The sequence below is a fragment of the Nipponia nippon genome, unplaced genomic scaffold, assembly GCF_047370975.1.
Source record: "Nipponia nippon isolate SJK-2023a ecotype South Korea unplaced genomic scaffold, ASM4737097v1 scaffold_2, whole genome shotgun sequence".
NCBI classification, from domain to species: domain Eukaryota; kingdom Metazoa; phylum Chordata; class Aves; order Pelecaniformes; family Threskiornithidae; genus Nipponia; species Nipponia nippon.
In genome coordinates this window covers 86,020,944-86,040,736 of record NW_028262336.1, presented here as the reverse complement: position 1 = coordinate 86,040,736, position 19,793 = coordinate 86,020,944, and the positions used below count along the sequence as shown (strand labels likewise).

At 41.6% G+C, this 19,793-nt stretch overlaps 1 protein-coding gene and 1 long non-coding RNA gene across 2 annotated transcripts in view; both read right to left on the bottom strand.

Moving 5' to 3' along the window:
- Positions 1-19,793, bottom strand: part of TBC1D4 (TBC1 domain family member 4) — a 117,114-nt gene that overhangs the window by 67,916 nt on the left and 29,405 nt on the right. The window lies entirely within an intron of this gene.
- On the bottom strand, positions 2,045-19,154 carry LOC148055866 (uncharacterized). Its single transcript, XR_015705165.1, has 3 exons — positions 19,012-19,154; positions 12,965-13,167; positions 2,045-2,432 (listed from the first exon to the last, which is right to left on the bottom strand). It is a non-coding gene; the product is annotated as an uncharacterized LOC148055866 (long non-coding RNA).

Below are 19,793 nucleotides of genomic sequence, written 5' to 3'. Positions count from 1 at the left end.
TGCTCAGCAAAGCCTCCACACATCCACAAGTCTGAAAGAGTGCTAGCCGAGGAGCCAGATGTTTTTAGACAGATGCTACTTGCATAATGTATTAATACAAAATTAATCAAATTATATACTGTGCTTAAGTCCTGCATTTACTTTGATAGCCTAAGATGACAAGGGAAGACAAAACAGACACGATGATGGCAGAGACAGCCCGAGAAGAAATGAGGGATCCAGTGCTTGATGGAGGATTGTTTGGGTTTGGGGTTTTGGGTTTTTTTTCCCCCTTTTTCTGAATGAAAATTTAAGGATGAATGAAAACCCTTCATGTTTTCCCCTGAAGAGTTAAATTTCCTCAACTTTAATACTTTCCACTGTTGCAACCTAGTGCCAGATGATATCAACCACAGTTACCAGAGGACCCACAAGATTAGTCTATAAGGCTGAAAGAAACCCTGCATCGTGCATACAGGGAAAAGGGACAGGTCAAAATCATTAAGACCTCAAGTTTACCTTTCAAAGTAGATACTCCTAACCACTCTTCCCTCTCTCAAAAGCCACACTAAGGTATAGGAGCCTGCAAGCCCCTCCCAGCTAATTAAAAACTGGATGGTGTATTGGGTGTAGGCAGCAAGGTTTTGGTAGGAGGAGCGGCCAGGGCTGCCCTGGGGCCGGACACAGCCGGCTCCAACCAACCCACCGCAGGGCACGGCTGGGCCCCTCAGCCAAAATGGTGGTGCCTCAGGGAAAACAGGTTTAAGAAAGGGCAACAAAATGGCACACTGGCAGAGCGAGGAAGAAAGTGTGAGAAACCGCTGCAGACACCAAGGTGAGAAGAGGAGGTGCTCTGTGGTGGAGCAGAGATTCCCCTGCAGCCCCTGGAGACCACGCTGGATCAGGCTTTCCTGATGGGAACTGCAGCCTGTGGGGCACCCATGCTGGAGCAGGAAGGAGCGGCGGAGAGGAGCCGATATGGACTGACCCCAACCTCCATTCCCCATCCTCCTGCACTGCTCAGGCTCGGGGAAGGAGGTAAAGGAGTCAGAAATGAAGGGCTGAAGTTAAGCCCAGGAAAGAAAGGGGAAGGAGAGAGAGTTTAGATTTTGTTTTTCTTTCTCAGCTTCCAAATCTATTTTGATTGGCAATAAACGGAATTGATTTTCCCCCAAGTCGAGTCTGTTTTGCCCAGGATGGTAGCTGGTAAGCAATCTCCCTGTCTTTGCCTCAGTCCACAAGCTTCTCCATTCTGTTTTCGCCTCCATCTGGTTGGGGTGGGGGTATGAGTGAGCGGCTGGGTGGGTGTCTGGCTGCTGGCCAAGGTTAATCCAGCACAGATAGCCAAAGAGACACTTATGATTTTCCTTACTATCCACATGCTGCTAAAAAAACTTTTGCTGCTAAAAAAACTTTTTTTTTTTTCCCTTCAAACACAGACTGTTTTTACACCTGGATTTTTCAGATTGTTATACAGCCTAGTGTGGATGACCAACACAGTAAGAGTTGCTGAACTGAAAAGCCAATACAGGTCCTACCGTGTGCCTTTGCTACTGGTAGCCAACTGACAGGCACAGTGATAGAGCAGACTTCAAACATTAAACAGAAAATTAACCGCTAATGCTGCCTCCATGCCTGCTGCTTAGAGCAGCATCTCAGTTCCAGGCCTCAAGGTGCACATCACTGCTTTATTTTTATTCTACCTTGAGATTTTGCATCTTAATTTTTACATCAACAGCCACATTCAGCTGAGTGTCTCAGCTAAGAGCTTCCCATTTAGACAGCCAGAAACCAGACAGCAAGACTTTTTTTTTTTTTAAATAAGGTCCTGAATTCATCAAGGAAGGGGACAAGAAACACCCACATGCAAAGGTGCATTAAATAAACGTTGCAACATGCACAGTGGACTTTAGAGCACTTGGCAAAGGAACAGAGGTGTGGACAAGATGCTACAATGCCCATCCTCATTCCTATTGTTTTGCTATATTCTCAGGGTTCAGTGAGGACCCTCTGCAAGTGCTTTTAATTTTAAAAGCAAAAGCTACTAAAGTATTTCTCATTTTATTCTGAAGGGCAAAAAAGAAGAAGAAAAGAACTTGTTTACTACAGTGTTTATATTTACAAGTGCAATTTCATTTCTTTGGCAGATCTCAAGTAAGTTTGCCAGTAAAAGGTTAAGGTTACAATATTGAATTCGTTAGAGCCTAACTGCTTGGGGGAAAAAGAACTTTATTTTCTGAGAAACTCAAGAATGACATGAAAAATGGAGACCTCTGCTCTTTCTGGCAGTAAACTCTCCACTGCCCCAGTGGTGTTTCTCCATTATCGTGAAGATGCAGGCTTCAAGCTCTCTCCTTTCAAGGCCATGTCCAGAAGAGTCCAGATAGACTGATCAACCATTTCTAGTCAGCAGGTCTCTATGAAAGAACAGAGGGTCGTCTTCTCAAATCCACCTGCAAGATCAGAGTTTCAAATGCCTACATAGGTCCATCTCATCTGATGTATGTGGTAAGATTTCTATAAAGTAATTGCAAAGGCTATGTGGTAGAAAAAGAAAAAAAGAAAATTTTGTAATGAGAATTAGTACCACTTGCGTTAAAGCTTTTTCTGTATCAAAATGTTTAAAACAGCAGCAGCTTAGCTATAAGGTCAAAAGGGCTTGTTGGGTTTGTTTTCTTGTTTTGTTTTGAGGGTTGTGGGGGGGGAGAGGGTTTCTTCTCTGCTTTTAAGTCAGTTGCTTTTTCTCACCTAACCCCTGACAGCTGAAGTGGCTCATTTGTTCCTTGGAAATGTTACTTTTTTTTTGGTCCTTCTGTCCTACATGTTTGACTAGGAAGCCAGAGAGGAAATGCTCTTCATTTTACTTGCTAGCAGTGGAGGGGAGGAGCAAGCAGAAACAGGTTTGCTCAAATGCTGGACTCTCCCACTAGTTTAGCATTTAAACAAAGAAGTCTTTGCTATAATATGACAAAAAAATGGTGTGGAAGTATTTTGAAGTTTGTTATAGTTTAACTTTAAAAGCTTCTCTACGTCCATCTGACTTCAAAAAAAAAGCCAAGTCTTTATTAGACCTTTACTATGTTTTGTAGCCTATAACAACTAAGTTAAATCTGCACATTTTTCCTCTCTCTTCCTCCAGAGAGGAGGAGGAGAAACTCTCTCTTCCCAAAACTTGAACCAAATAACAAAGTCCATCTTTCCCAAGAGGAAGACGACAGAAGATAAAGCTGTCCCCTCCATTTCACTTGTGTCATTCACACATTCAAACAGCCGCATGCTGACATCTCCCAAAGCAGCCAGGTTGTAGCCAACCTACAATAGTTCACACAAGGGGAGCCAGCAGTGTCCACTCAGTACCTCTGTTAGTCTTTCTGAAGTCGCTCATGCTACCATCATTCTACACATTCAAAGAATCCGATATGGTTTGGAAGATGCCACCCCCTCAAATTTCAGCAACAGGGAAAAGCCACCATCAAATACTTTTTTTTTTAAAAACAAAACAAAACACAGTACTGACTCTTTATGCACCAAGCAATTGAAAACACTGCAACCATGCAACTTGAAGGTGAACTTGGAGAGGTAAGATATACAGGTGCTTTACAGTGAATTCTGCCTGGAAATACTTAAAAGCACTGACAAGCACTATCAAAAATTTGGTGAGAATTGCATAAAAAAAAAATTAGAAGCTCCAATTTTCTGCAGTCAGCCTCAATTTATATCCAAGTTTATTTTTACGCATCAAGTTCTGTATCTTCATACTTCAAAAAATGAAATTTCAGATACTTCATTCCCTAGTAAAGTTGATTTATATTACATAACACGTAAGTAGCATGAAGAGCGCAATCTGATCTGCGGTGGCTGATGAATGACAGACAGGACATCAGCCCATTTATATATGCTAGCACTTATTGGAACCGCCTCATAAATCCAGAGCGGAATGCCAAGAAGGCCTGCTCATCTCATCTCACAACAAGCCAAGACAAAGCCTTTTCCCAATGCTTTTGCAAAGCCAAAATAAATTCTCCACAGCTCCTGTTTAATACCAGGTTCTTGAGGAACTTAAAGCTTCATCTCTTAGGAAGGAAGTTATTTGCCTAACTATGGTTCTTCAGTCCAACTCAATAGGGCTGGGAAGAGATGCGGTTGTTCTCAAAAGCTTGTTTTGAGGATTCAGAAACCAGGCAACACAGTAGGCTGCATCTGCACATCTTAATGTTTGCTGAAAGCATAGCCAACTTAACCATTCACAGTAGTGTTCCTGCTGCTTACGTTCTGGAAAACAAGTGCATGTAGCGACAACCAGGACTCGATGCATTTATTTCTCATATACCCTTAGGTTCCCATTAAATTCCAGGGCAGGAAGCAAGGCTGATTTCTGTTTACAAAACATTATCATTTATCATTACACAGAATGAAACCATTAAAATAAAAGTGCAGTGTAATAGAACTTAATAATACTCTTTTTTTCCTTTTTGCATAAAAATAGTGTTCGGAAACAGAACTCGGACTGGAATTCCACGTTACCTGACTTAGTTCTGGTCTTAGACAAGCCCTGTCACTCCCAGAGGTGTTTGTCTCAGTTACTGCTAACAGGCAGCATCTGAAGTCATTCGCTAGGAGGCAGCCAGGAATATACAGAATGCTGCTTACACACGAGCAGTTGTGTCCCATCCCCAACGTCTCAAGGAACAGAAGGATAATACTGAGAAATGACATCCTCAAGCACAGACAGCGAGAGCATATATTCAGTGGCCTTCTTTTCCTAGAAGCTACCTGATGTGCAGCACTTAAAACTTCATTCCTCGCTTCAGATATTTGATCCTCTCAGGGGAAAATAGAGCTCCCCAGTTCCTAGACAGCAAAAGGAGAGAATGTTCGGAAGGAAACACCGACTTATTTAGAAAACAGAATGGAAGTCCTTATTAGGACCTTCACAACTAATCTGAAAGCGCCCCATCTGCCTTTGTAAGGGGATCATAGTGTGCTGGCGGGCTTCTCCCAATGGCAGAGTTGTGTGCCCAGGCCATGGGACTGGAAGGAATAATCATAGGTCCCATGTGAAACATCAAGGACCATCTACAGGCACCTTATAAGCCTCATTTCCTGGCTAAAAAGAGGTTTCTGAAATTGCATCATCAGTTTCTTCTTGTCTTCCCCATTCTCATAAGCATCTAGGGCCCATGACTTCCACCGAATTTGACTGCTATCTCACCACCTTAAGAGTGACCTTTCCTAGGGAAGGGCAAGGGGGGAGTGAAGAATAGAAAAGTGAGCAAGTGTAAAGCAGAGATGCCCACACAGAGAACTGTCAAGGATGTACTGAAGGCATCTGTTCTGCTCAGCTGGCCAATACACACATAAGTGTGTGCACAGCAAACATCAGCTGCAGCTGGCATAACACACTGTTCCTTGCCCAGCAACTAGCTAGGAACATAGGATAAGCCGGAAAACTAAGAGACTGTTAAAAAAAAAAAAAAGAAAAAAAGAACTTGACAAATGGCTTTATATAAAACAAATTCTTATTGTGCATTTTATTTGTGTGTTTTCTCTTCCCTCTTATTTCTGCTTCATCTCACCAGACGATTTCATGTTCATTTTCCAGGAAATGCTGAAGGCCTAGCAGAATCTTCTGAGCTATCCAGCAAATTACAATACAACTTTCTTATCTCTTTTAAACAGAAGGAAGTAGATCAAACTGAGAAAGTCTGTAACTCATGAAATGGCAGGAGTGTTTGTTCTGCAGCAATCTGGACTTTTCCCATTACTGAATGAGAAGCTGTGTTACAGTTTTACATGAACACTAACCCAGTGTTAGTATTTTCAGGCACGGCGAAGATCACTTCGCTTCATAAATTCAATACCTCCTTCCTACTCTGTCTTAGTCACACACACATTGCAGTATTTCATTGCTTACAGTCATAGCTCTCTAGAGCATTAAGCCAAGTGATTCAAACAGCTGGTAAGATCACACAAAGACTACATTATTCATTATCACCAATGCTGTACCAATTTAGTGTGTATAAGCTCGACCTGTTCATAGTTACACTTTGCAGGATGTTATTCAACACCACCCACTATTTAAGAATACTGAAATCATTCAAGAACATTTCCCTAGCTTAGATACTGCCTCTGAAGCCAAATGGGAGGCTGAACAGCTGGACTTTGCAAGAGCAACAAGATGGAGCTGTATCCCCAGCAGGACAGCAGTGAGCCTAACACACCTCCGTTAGCTTGTCTCACAGTGCACGTCCACAGCTTCTAGATGTAAAGACTTCATGTTTTCCAAATACCTAAGAACATCCCTCACCTCCTGTATTTTCAAGGGTTTTATACTACCAAGCCAGAATATCCGTTGTGTGTCTTCAAGGACTGAAATGATTAAGTGGTTGAATTCAAGGAGTGTTACACAACCCTTATGCACAGAAACAGTTCTTAAACCTTGGCAGAGACAGCAAGGATTTTGCTATCCTGTAAGTTGATGCCACAGCTACTTAAGCTACAATCAAGTTCAGTACTAAAAAATTAGTAAAGTTGACTTTTTGCCATATTTGTTTTCAACAGAAAGATGGACTCCAAATAGCACGTAAGACGCTGATGGAGAAGTACTGTGTGTGGCTAGTCAGGGATCTTCAAATCCTAGATAGCTATGTAATAATTTAAATACTTAGTCTGGGTCTCTCGCTGATTATTTTTGACAAAATGAGCTAGGGCAATTCATGCATACAGTATTTCTGTGACTGTTGATCAAAACACAACTTTCTCATGCTTTAGACAGGACTATTTATTATGAGTAAACAGACTGGATTAATAATTCAGTGGGTGATGAATAAAAGATGGAGAGGAATTTTATTACTACGTGTGAATGAGGTACAGCAGCTATCTGATGTAGGAGACAGAACTTCAGCCTGTAGCTGAATCCCATCCTGCCCTGTCTCATCCCCAAACAGCTTTCTGTTCTTCCTCCCCGAAATGAGTCTGACTGAAGAATTCAAATTCCCACTGCAGACAGCAGAAACGCAGTTAGATCGCAGAGTGCCCTTCATCTGGCCGACATCTGGTCAGGCACTAGCACTCCAGACTCCACAAACCGAATTTACTAGACCATCACCACCTATAATAGCAACTTGAACACCGCTGTTAAGCCCAGGTGTAGGTGCCTATGGGTGAATAAACTCAAGACCACGAAACAGTAACAGAGTGAGAATCCACTAACACAGAGCTCAATTTTTTATCATCTCTCCATACACCAACCCCAAGGTTACTATTTAAGTATCCCCAACTAGGCAAGAGTCCCTTTGAAGACAAGTAAACACAGCTTATCTTCTTCTGTTGCCTTCCATTTTCCATTTTATTTAAATATCTAACAATAAGAAAAAAAAAAATCCAGTCTGGCTTCCCCTGAAGTCATTGGAAAGACTCATTTTTAATGAGCGCCACATCAGAAGCAAGTTTACTGAACCCAATCTGTTATTTCAAATGATATTGAACAGAGTAAAGCTTTTTTGACCTCATCTTGGTTATTTACTTACCATTCTCTTCCTAGTTATCTCCTATTACCCTTCTCTCACTGCCTTAAGTCAAAAATTAATTCCCGCTTTTAAGAAACTTACTCCTCCTAAAGCAAATCCTTCATAAACTCCTCAGTTATACCATTTTAAAAAATGGATTAAGGCAACAGAGGCATTTCCTAATATCCAACTACTTAATTATGATAACTTATGTACTTCAATTTTGGCTTCTATCTTCCTAATATCCAACTACTTAATTATGAGTACTTATGTACTTCAATTTTGGCTTCTATCCAGAATTTAACCTTCTCCTCCAGGGAAGACAATAGTTTGCATTAAAAAAGAAAAAAAGAAAAGCCTTCACATCTTCCCTTTCTATTGAGCTATTATCCAAAAGGTTCTTTGACCCTCTAGCATGGCTAAATAAGCAACTGCCACCCGAGCTGCTTATCGACCAGTGGTACTACTTGTTATCGTCCAAAGCATAAACCTCCAAGAAGGAAGGACATTTTCTATCACATTCGGCATTACCCAACAGATGCATTGCAAAGGCTTCCACTTCAGTCTCTAGTAATAAGTACACTCTAATAGAAAGAAGGTCACACATCTATACCACAGTAAGCACAACAACCTTCTGCCCTACCACCTCCACCAAGCCCTCATGTGGTCATTAAGAGCTAGTTTCCTTCTTAATGCGTAAGCCTGAAAAGAGGCATTGATTTCAGAGGGAGCAGTCTCCCTGCTACCAGCTGGATCCTTTCCTATCAGAGTTTATGGTTGCAGGATGAATCCTAAGGAGGCTTGAGCTGAATTGTGTTCAGCAAGCCTGGGATCCTCAGGGAGTCCCACCACAAAGCTCAAGCAAGTCACTACAGGATCAGCTCATGTGCATTTACTGGACAATTTATCACACTCTGACAGCTCTGGGAGCTGCAGAAAGCCCTTCCAGCCCTTCCCTTAGAGCCGGGAGTCTCTAGCTTCCAAAAAATCCTTGCTCAAGTTTTAGACATTAATCAATGTTTTCCGAATGACCCTTGCTCACAGAAAGCAACTAAATATATTTTAAAATCAGTCTGAGACAGAGAGTCCCTTTCGCATGGAAGGCGGTCCTGCTACGTCCAAATGGTTAACTTTGGGTGACAATACTGCTTATGAAAAAAAGAAATTTAAGGAGTCTGCCAAAGGTTCTTTACGACAGATCCTAATTAGCAGACCAGCTTCACCAAAACTGTGCCTTGCATTGACAGTTTTCTACGAAAGAACATGAACTTTCAGAAAACAGTACAGTCTGCTATACAAGTAATTAGCTTGCAAGTTGGAGAAAAAAAAGTTAAAATCTGTCTACAAAGTTGTCAGTTGTACAAGTAAATCCTCCTTTACCCTTCTACCATCCTACGATTTTGTAGAAAGTCAACTTTTCAATTCAGTTCATAGTGATGATGAAGTTATGCCTACAGAGAAGGCATTCTTGCACCCCAAAGTCAATTTCTCCCATTTAGTACGCCCCCGCTTGAAGAAGACATACAAAGAATCTTAATTCTATTACTTCAGCACTTCTGGGTTATGGGTGGTTTTTCTTTTTTCCTTATTTTAGACAAAGCAAAGGGTACCAGATCTGAAAAGAGAAACCCAAATACTGAGACTCAAGAGCTCTGCAAAAGATAAATCCTTCCCAATTGCATGTTGCCTCTTTTCCAACTGATTCTGTCTGAACTACTAGAGTAAGGAAAGTTGTTCTTTTATCTAAACGTGGAGAAGAAAAGAAAAAAAATATTTAAAAAAAAATAAAATCTGTATCTAGGTTCAAATTGTACACATGACTTAGTTTTAGTTAGCTTGTAGGAGAGAGCATCTTTGGCAATTTGACTTCCGACAACCGAAAAATTAAGTTGTGTAGGAGAAACGATGCAAATGCGGTCAGAGAGGGTCATCTGTAAACAATGACAATGAAGTAACCTGTAGGAAAGAGCCTGTTTGCTGGAAGTTGCATGGCATTGTGAAGGCAACCTGAACACCTTCCAATGCCATCACCTGGGAAACAAGGTATTGCTAAAGTCCCACAAAACCAAGCTACCCTGTATCAGTTGATTCTTTGCCCGTAAGTGCCATTATCAGAGTATTTCATCAAGTGTAACATCACCTGTACTAACTTCAACTGTTTCCCCCACCACTTTTTTTTCCTCCTGCCCCCATCTATGAACTGAAAGATATCCAAGAAATTACTATAGCTATGGAGATAGCTCAGTTGCAAAGGAGAAACAGTTGGATAACAGTGAAGAACTACCTTTAGTTTTAAAGATGAAGAATACTTCTGGAGTTAAATCTTATACAGATTTAGACCTTTCACATGACAGCCTTTCATTAAATATTATGGCAGGAGTCAAAAGACACTTTTACGAAGCCTGCAAAAATTAGCGAGAGATTTTATTCTCAGCGAGGGAAGGAAGAAGAGCAGCAGCTAGCATTTTTCCAGTTCTTTGGGGAACTCTGCACAAGCAGTAGTAAGTTCCGTTCTTTACTGAAAGCCCACTCTGATGCTAAGCGGGCAGGAGCTGCTCTTTAAAACTCCTACTTAACAGGACCAATAAAACAGACCAAGAATATACCTTGTCAGCCATACTTCCGACAACAGAAAATCCCTTTTAGTCACAAGTGCTAACTATCACACCATTAAATATTTCACAAGATGTCATGATTTTTTCCCAAACTATACTCTGCTAGAAAAACAGCATTGCTGCTTCTGATATGTAGGCAGGCACTATCTGGCACTACACAACTCCCTACCTACTTGTTCTTGAAAATGGTAATGAGTCAAGGGAACAACTATCTTGCAGTATTATAAAATATTATTGTTACATCAGTGATCGAGTCTGGCAGTTTCTCCAAAAGCATCCACATAAACAGAAGAGGTCGTGTGCACCAGGTAGACATGCTGATAAAGGTATTTAACAGTTGCTCCCATTATAAAATGCAAACTAGCTGAATGCACCCAGAACAAAAACTGTTTTCAGATGGACTGAGACCAGACAAGTTTATTCTTGTGGGTGAAGCATTTATTCTCAGGCCTAAGACTAAGGCTAACAACTTACTTAAATCCTAATATTTGGAACAATAAAGTTAGAGCAATATGTCACCATTGAGTGGATCCTTTTGAAATCCTTTGAAATGAGCCATGCACGTATCTAACTACCTGAAAGAAAGCATGCAAACACTCTAGAGAAAAGTACATAATTTCTGGAACAAACTACTAACTTGAACTAAACACTTGAGACACTCAAGAGATCACATTAGAAAGCTTATGCATCTATTGGGTGAGGAGTTTTGCTATAGACCAATTCCTAATAAAGAAATCCCCCTCTAACCCTGACCCCCGCCCCTTTGAATCAAACTGTATTACCAAAGAGGTTCAAAATCTTAACGGAAGGGAGACTTAAAAATTTTAAGTGTCTCAGTGATCAATCGGAAGCCAGAGTATACATTTTCATTGCACAGTTATCAGGCAACCGCCACCTCTGCAGCTGATGAGCAACCGCATCCACCTACCCAAACACAGCCCCACAGTGTGCTTACGCGCTTCTCTTTCTGTATGGCATCTCCCATGGCTGGCTGTGCTGACACGCTTTCTCCTAGCTGCGGGTGGGAGGGAGGTGCTGTATGCCTGCTGTATTGCTGCTCCGAGTAAAGCACAGCTACGGCAAAGCTCCTGTGGAGCTGCCAGCACTCGAGCCCTTTTCCCTGCGTCTTTGCTGCAAAGCAGACAGGTCTGAACAAGAGCTGGAACGCATCTCATGCTCTGACCTGCACCTCTAGCAGTCTCGGGGCTGGTCTGAAGGCTTTCCACGCCGGTACCGCAGCCTAATGGATGGGAGCTTGGGTGTAGCAGAAACGTACTCAAAGGCAGCATTGAACCAATTTCCTAGGGCTGAGGATCCTAGGCGCTCACCTATGCGCAGCCAGCAACAGGGCTGCCGCCCGGCAGGTCTCCTCCGTGGAAAGCTGGGAAGGCAGAGTACGTGCAGAGGGGGAAATAAGGACAGTGCACTTTCATATCTTCCTAAAGATATGGAAGTCTCATCATCTTCCACTTTCATACAGCATCAAAACAACAACAAGGTACCTAAGCCCAAAAGAGCTTCAATTTACCTTCCCAAACGTAAAGAACTAGGTTGCTTTAACTGGGAGCAGGAAAGACTTCATCCTGTGCTTTCCTCAGGAATATCCTACTTTCTCAAATGATCATCTTCATCCTTTAAAGTCAGAAGGATCTTCACCTGAAGATTAAGTAAAACTATTTGTCTTAGAAAGTGATGTTGCTGTTTCTACACGTGGTTTGTGATGAAAACAATAGGGAGAGGGGTACGGGAGAGAAGGAAGTATTCTGTGCTTTAGTCATTCTTACTAGGAAGAAACTGAAGGGAAGTATCCCATATCTTCTTTTCCCTTAAAACGTACTCAGGCTCCAAAGCAGAGGCTAGCACCACTGAACACTCGAAAAGCCTGATCTGACTATGCAGCACAAATGTATCACCCAGGTTTATACTGCCAGTCATTCAACAGGGAAATTCAAATTCATACTGTCACAATTTACCAGTCATATGTTCCCTACGAGTTACTCCCTTTGGGGTGGGGAGGAAAAAAACCCCACATCCTTTAAGGATTACATGTTGTATGCGCAGTGTAACTCAATACCACACACAGAGTGAAAAGCACGATGCACAGCAGCCTGAAACCACTGCTAGCATTCACTAACAAAAAATCCCCTTCCAGGTCCAGAGCGTTGCCAGCATTTTGGGGTTTTGTTACACAACTGCAAGAACTGTTTCAGCTCCCACTGTGTGCAGATTTTCTCTGCCTGCCATTGTTAAAGACTGTTTTTCCCACTGTGTTATGGAACAATGGGAATGGTAAGTGTACCCAAGAGCAATATTTGAGTCGAAGATTATTGATATCAAGTGCTGGCATTTGGCATGAGATGAACTAAGTTCTGTTACGCTAGACAGCTCCCCTCTGCCAAAATCCTAACCTCATTTTTCCAGAGGAAAAAAAAAAAAACCTCAACATAAGTAAAAACATTTTTAGGAAGGTTATCCACTTAAAAAGATATGGCTGGTCCCATTATTTTTTAGGTATCGGCAGTAAAAATCTATAAAACTAACGCAGACACGTTTGATCTGCTGTTCAGAAAAACTCAGTGGCGTGAAGATTGTAGCTTTAGCCATAACTTGTCTCTTCTAGTACAGGGCAGTAATGCCAGCAGTCACTAGTGTGCTTTGGTTCACTTTCTTTTTAATCAAGGTTGTTTGTTTATTCAACCATTACGAACTGGGTGAAAGTACGGTTTTGCTTAGGTACACTTTGGTCACCATCAGCTCTCCCCTAGGAATCATTGTTCATAACCACAAAATTTGCTTATCTTAATATTTCAGTATATTCTCCTATTTGTACTGAACATCCTTTTCATCAAAAGATACACATACCACTGGCTTCTTTGAAGCACTTCAAAGCTTCGTTTTTTGAAAGCAGCTACACAAGCACATGACCGCTGCGAGCAGCCGCTCCAGGCGTCTCCGTCATACAGCGCGGGAAGCGTCTCGCGAGCCCGGGCCTCGCACATCCAGCTCCGGACAGGGATGGATTGGGTGGACAGGACGCACCTCACAGGAGCGGTGCCAGGAAGATGCTGCAGCAGGAGAGGACACGGGATCGGAGCTCTGCTTTAGGAGGATGCTCAGGAGTGAGGTGGGAAAGGGGGGAAGGCAGGAAAGAACCAACGTTTTTCTACGTAAGTGATATATTGCTACGTAACTGTTTACTGCATTAATGATAAATGCAAGCACTTGAGTAGTGAAATACTAAATACAAGCAGCTTCCCAGAAGTGGATACAGAGCATGAGGTGCACAAGTGCAGGATGTTTCTAACTAAGATTTATCATTTTTGATGAGTGAAACAGCATAATTGGGGGCTGAAATCCTTCAGTTTTTACCATTCTGCAAAAGTGTTACAGTAACCAAGTTACCTCTAAAGCATCTACTTGTACATGGCTACATGCGATTTCAGTGATTTTTTTTTTTTTTTTTTTTAAAACTTTTGCACTAAAAAGGGGAACGCACGGAAGCTTGACACCCATTTCACATGCACACTGATTAAGGCACTCTGAACATTACAAAGGAACAGATATAAAATTGTTTTAAATGCAAATATTAAAAAAAAAAAAAAGGCACCATCTCCTGCCTTACTGGAGATACAATCCTTGCAAGTCAACTGAAAAACACAATGGTTTTTTGGTAAGGTTTTATAATACAGCTTCAAGACTGTAGAAATGACATAGAAGAATGCAAAGTTCCTCCTTTAAACACACTGATGCAGAAACACACAAGATTTTTTTTTTCTTCAGACTATTTCAACTCTTCCTGCAATATTAATTCGTCTCTCCCCCTGATCTCCTCTAGCATTGTTCTAGGGCATGTAGTGCAAGCACTTTATCATGAGTTTCGCTGCTGGACCTCTTAAACCCTAAGCCTGTGAATGAAATACTTCTATTTACATTTCTTTAAACGGAAATTGCTGGAAGAGTGAAACGAGTTCATCAGTGCAGTCAATAAAACAGATACAGCTTCGGTTAAAATACCCACTCCTTAGGAAGCTGGTGGCTGTAATTGTGGCGTACCAGATTATGGACAGCAGAAGCATGTGTGCAGGAAGTCTGTGTTTGTGCAAACATTATGCACACTCTTAACCACTTAAGTGGCATGAACCACCTTTGCTGTTCAGGGCAATCAAGTGGAGGACATCATGGTTTAACTGCAGCCAGCAACTCAGCCCCACACGGCCGCTCGCTCACTCCCCCCCGGTGGGATGGGAGAGAGAATCAGGAGAGTAAAAGGGAGAAGACTCGTGGGTTGAGATAAAGACAGTTGAATAGGTAAAGCAAAACCCATGCATGCAAGCAAAGCAAAACAAGGAATTCATTCACTACTTCCCATCGGCAGGCAGGTGTTCAGCCATCCCCAGGGAAGCAGGGCTCTGTCATGCATAACTGTTACTTGGGAAGACAAATGCCATCACTCTGAACATCCCTCCCATCCTCCTTCTTCCCCCAGCTGTATACGCTGAGCATGACGCCGTACGGTGTGGGATATCCCTTTAGTCAGTTGGGGTCAGCTGTCCCAGCTGTGTCCCCTCCCAGCTTCTTGTGCACCCCCAGCCCACTCGCTGTGGGGTGGTGTGAGAAGCAGAAAAGGCCTTGACTCTGTGTAAGCGCTGCTCAGCTATAACAAAAACATCTCTATTATCAACACTGTTTTCAGCACAAATCCAAAACACAACTCCCTACTAGCTACTATGAAGAAAATTAACTCTATCCCAGCCAAAACAAGCACAGGGAATAAGCAACAGGGCAAGACATGTAATTTGTAACTGTAACAAAGCAAGGGAGACAAAGATAAATGTAAATTTTGTAAGTAATAATGCTTGTTTTATCTGATTCTTCCCCCCACTCCCATTACCTCTCCATTTTCTTAATCTTTCTTAATCCATGCCTGTAGCTCATAACCAAGTGCAGTTTACATCAATACTTGCATAACAGATTCTTAAGCTGCAGCTTAGATTCAATACTTGACCTTGTTAACTCCTGCAGCACATTGAGCCTCACTTACCTATGTGCTTTGATAAGCCAGAGAAGTCATAGTATCAAGACAACACAGCAAAAAATCCCTTTAGAACGTTGTAAGTACCAATTAGATTCTACAATTATTAGAGAACAATTTAGTTCTAAAGATCTGAAGATCTCAAATCAGTATTTTGCATTTGCTGTAATTTCATGGTCAGCAGTGCCCGCATTCCTTCTTGCGGGCCTTGAGAAACATGCATCAAAGAACTGAGGAGACAGGGGCCTGGCAGAACCACAGCGCACGCCTATGCTTGCTGCTGTTGGACAATGATCTTTTTTCCAAGTCAGATACTAATATTAAAAAAAAAAAAAAAAAAAAAAAAGCTTTGCTACATACTCAGCAACCGTACACAATAGGAGAACATCAGCACTGTCAGCAACCAAATCCCATAACCATACCCAAGCATAGGTTGTGACTCTATAGTGTGAGACTTTGTTTTAGTCTGGCATAGAAGTGATTTCAGTAGCAATATTAAACGGCAATGTGAAATTTCACAGATCCTGGCAGAAAAGATTACCATGTTTTTTTCCATCAAGACACTTTTACTCAGCAGGCAATTTGACAACCCTATTGTGGAAACATTTCCTGATACTATTAGGGAAATACCTCTGGCCCTGAAATTCAGAGTCTACGTTTTTCTCATTAATTAAATACAAAGGCAGTGAAATCCAAGTGCCATATAAGCGTTCGTTCATGAATTAAAAGAGGTATTGGCAAACTTCTTGACACAAAGAATAACCTAAAGTAATTTACAGCACATAACTTTTGTAATACTCCTGTATAATAATGGAAATAAGTTGTAACTTTATAAATGGATACATAAATTTTCTTTAAGCAAAATGAATTGGCTATTCCTAAAGATGTGTTCTGCTAAATATAAACAATGATTCACAAATGTTCTATTTTGCATCAATAAAATGAACAATTTTTTACTGTCCTACTTCGTGCGTAAACGGAAAGGAAATGAGCCATAAAAACGGATGCTGAAACTCCCACATTCATCAGACTGAGGAAGATGATCCAGCATTACCTATTTGATCTCTGCAGGAGCTCCCTCTTCATGGAGAAAGAAACTGCCTCTTCATCACTAAGACTACTTCATTTACATAGGTAAGTAGACACAGCTGTTGTTGGGTATGACCAGCTTCCCAACAGCTAAGTCCACCTGAAGGTCTCCCCATGCACCCAGAAACTTTGCTGTCATTAATGAGAACGTTTGCTTCTCATACTACCAGTCTGAGTGGCTACAACTGCCTTTAAGTTCCTCTAGAGAAATGCAGCAGTGAGAAAGGTCTCCTCACACCTACTTTCCTTTAAAAAAACGTCCTCAGCAGTTTACTTCTTCATATCAAGTCATTTAGCAGGATTTAGCTTATGGCCAGCTACTTATCCACAAGTATTTTCACTGGTGCTCTTAAGGCCATCAAAATAAAATCCCTTGAAAATGCTGTTCGATGCCTTTCAGCCTGCAACTTGCTTCCAGTTTCAGGCCAAAGTCTCATCCCTGCTTGCCCACGCTGTGCACACAAACTTACTCCCAAGCTCCCTGTTGGCTCTCATTATCTTATCCAGTTGGTTTGCCTAAACATGAAGCATTAAGCCGAGAATTATCTGCTGCAGGACACCCTGACAGTAAGGGAAATCTGCATCAAATTTGACCCTTTCTCCCCTTGTACCTCCAACACTAACTCTCAAGGGCTGCTTTCCACCCTCAATCACTCCCTACCTTCCCTTCAGCCAACTCCCAGGACACAATATGATCCCTTCAACACCACGCCATCATGTCGCTCCTGTGGCTGCCAACTCCAGCCTCATATCTGAAGCACTCTGAACCACACAAAGTGCCCACCTATCCTCGGAGGCCCTGTCACCGCTCCACAGGAGACCCAGACAAAACCCCAAGCAGATGGTGGCTAGTGTGGACACAGCCAGTACCTTCCAGAGGGAGCTAGCTGGGCAAGCTCAGAGGACTCCCATCTGTTCGGTGCCGGAGTCAAGAACCACTTCCCAGAGCAGATGCCTTTGGCAGGATGTATGTCAATTCAAATGAGAAGCTCTTCAAGGACAAGATCGTGCCTTGATTTATGCTTGCACGGCTCCCACTGCAATGCAGCGCTGACTCTAGCTGTTCAGCTGTGCAAGAGAGACCGCAACTGTTAATGCTATCAGCTTCACGGTAATTAGACCAAATCTGCCACTCCAAACTCTACTTCACACAAAACGCTACAACACCCAGCAAGGCACATGCTCTTCACGATGTCATTATCCTCCAAGAATGTTACAACTAGTGACGCCTTCATATGCTTCTCAGTATCAGCATGTTTATCATTTACTGTTTTGGCAGGTTTGTTCTCCAAGAATGACAGGACTCCGCCGTAACACACCGAGTTTAACGGGAGTGGGTTCATAACAGATCTAAGCCCTGCTCCTATCTGAACACCGAAATGCTGTTTTGGTGAACAGATGCACCCTGTATCACTGATGGAGGTGTCATTTCAGAAAGGTAGTGCTTTGTGAAATACAATGCACAGCCATAGGATTTTCACCGCTGTCTCCTACATATGCCTCAACTTGAAATCCCAGGTATAATGAGTGAAGGTACCAGGTAGCTGCTCTTTGGATACAAGAAGGTAACAGCCTGATGCATATCTTGGTGCACTAAAGCCTACGTCTCTGTACTACAGTGGAATTTTTTTCCTAGCTTTAGCTTTTGTCGTCTCCCATGACTAAAAGAACATCAAAATCAGACTCCACCTTAGTCCAAAATACTTGGGGAACAGGCCCCACTGCCAAAAGCAATCCTCCTTTCCTCTCTCTCCCCCACCTTCATAGACCTCTGAAGTACTCATGCCACAGCACTCCTGCCTCAGCTCTACCAGATACAGCAACGTCACGCTCTGCACAAGCACCTAGCGACCTCCGTATTTAGGCAGCTTGTAAATCTGTACCTATAAAGAGATATATATGCTATGACTTCCGTGCTCCTCCTTTGTTTTTTCCTCACCCCCGTCCAAGCTTTTATCCAGCGCAAAATCTAACCAAAAATAATGAGTGTCCCAACACTGTAACTATTCTAGTCAGGTTTTCCTACTGAAGGATAAGCTATTTTAGAATTGCTCTCTAAAGGGACTATTCCAGAATACATTGTAAGTACAGCCCACATGGCAAGCTGCTCTGAAGAGCCTACCCTGCCCTCATTATCCTGAACAGTTTTACTATCAAGGCAACACCACAGAAGTCTCGTAACAGCCTAAGTAGAAAAGCAAAGGCAAGTAGAGAAGAACAAGGAATGATAAACCTATGACTAGAGTACAGATTTTGCATGGGAAAATAGGAGCTCCAATGCAGCAGATAGAAGTCACCTCCATGGCTTTAGAACAGGCACTTTTTGTAGCTTTAGTCCTTCATTACAGCCATAACAATTTAGATATAAATCCTAAGCACAAAAGCACTAATATCTGTGGATTTATTCTTCACAAGAGTTTTTGCGATTAACAAAACCCTAAAGTCAGGATTTAGCTACTTATACACAAGGAAGAAAAAATCAGTTTGTATAAAAGAAAACACTACACAGATAAAGAAAATAAGAGAGAGGCGTATAACACTGACATATTATGAATGATAAAAGAACTTCTTTGGGGAGAGCAGGGCAAGAGAATGAAACAAGGCGTCATACAAGTCAGCTCCGGAGACATTCTAATAAACTATTAGAAACCGTAAAATAGGACACTTACACGATTAAAACAGCTACTAAACCCAAGTAGTTTCTTTGATTCCCTTCATTACCTTTCGCAACTTTGTAAAACTTATGCTTAACTACAACATAAAGGAAAATCAAATACAGAAAACTTACTTTTACAAAAGCTGCTCTTCTGTATCTATTAAAATACTGAAGAACACCATAAACTTCCATTGAAACACACATGAGAAATTAACATAGATGAGTCCCTTTTCCTAGAAGTGCACTCATGTTACATACTCTATTTTCCCTCAAGAATGCTGGCAACTGAGCACTAAGGAGGTGGGGCCAAATTTTTACATAGAAAACACCTGATACCACATTGGAAGGCTTATATAAAATATTTACTACAGGTGATGTTTGCTTAAGGTAGTACTTCGAGAAGTTATATCATTATTTTCCTCTTAAATAAATGATTTTTATTTAGCTTTTTAGGTGCCATATTAATTCTGAAAACATATGATGTCTTGGTTCACTGATCTGGAAGCTATACAAAATGCAACTATTCATTTTTGTAAGCGAAATTACTTTCAGTATTTGGTGGTTATAAACTAGCCAGAAAGTGATGCTCCTGAAGCTTGTCTCAAAATTTATTGATACAAGTTGTACTGTTACATTCCTAAACTGAAGCAGGAATAAGTGTAACCTAATAACCAGAATCTGGTTTTAGTCATCATGAAACTAAATATACTGCCAATTTCTAGTTTAAGAATAAGAGTTTAAATCTGAATAATACTTTGCATGTTCTTAAATACTGATTTTTATGCTATAATCTCATGGGTCTTCCTGACTTATTCTATACTATCATTTCCAACTGTGTCTTGCTAGTATAGTAAAGATGTAAGAACTATTGTGCCTTGGTTGTTCAGTGATGCTAAGGGACCTCAATTTTCTTA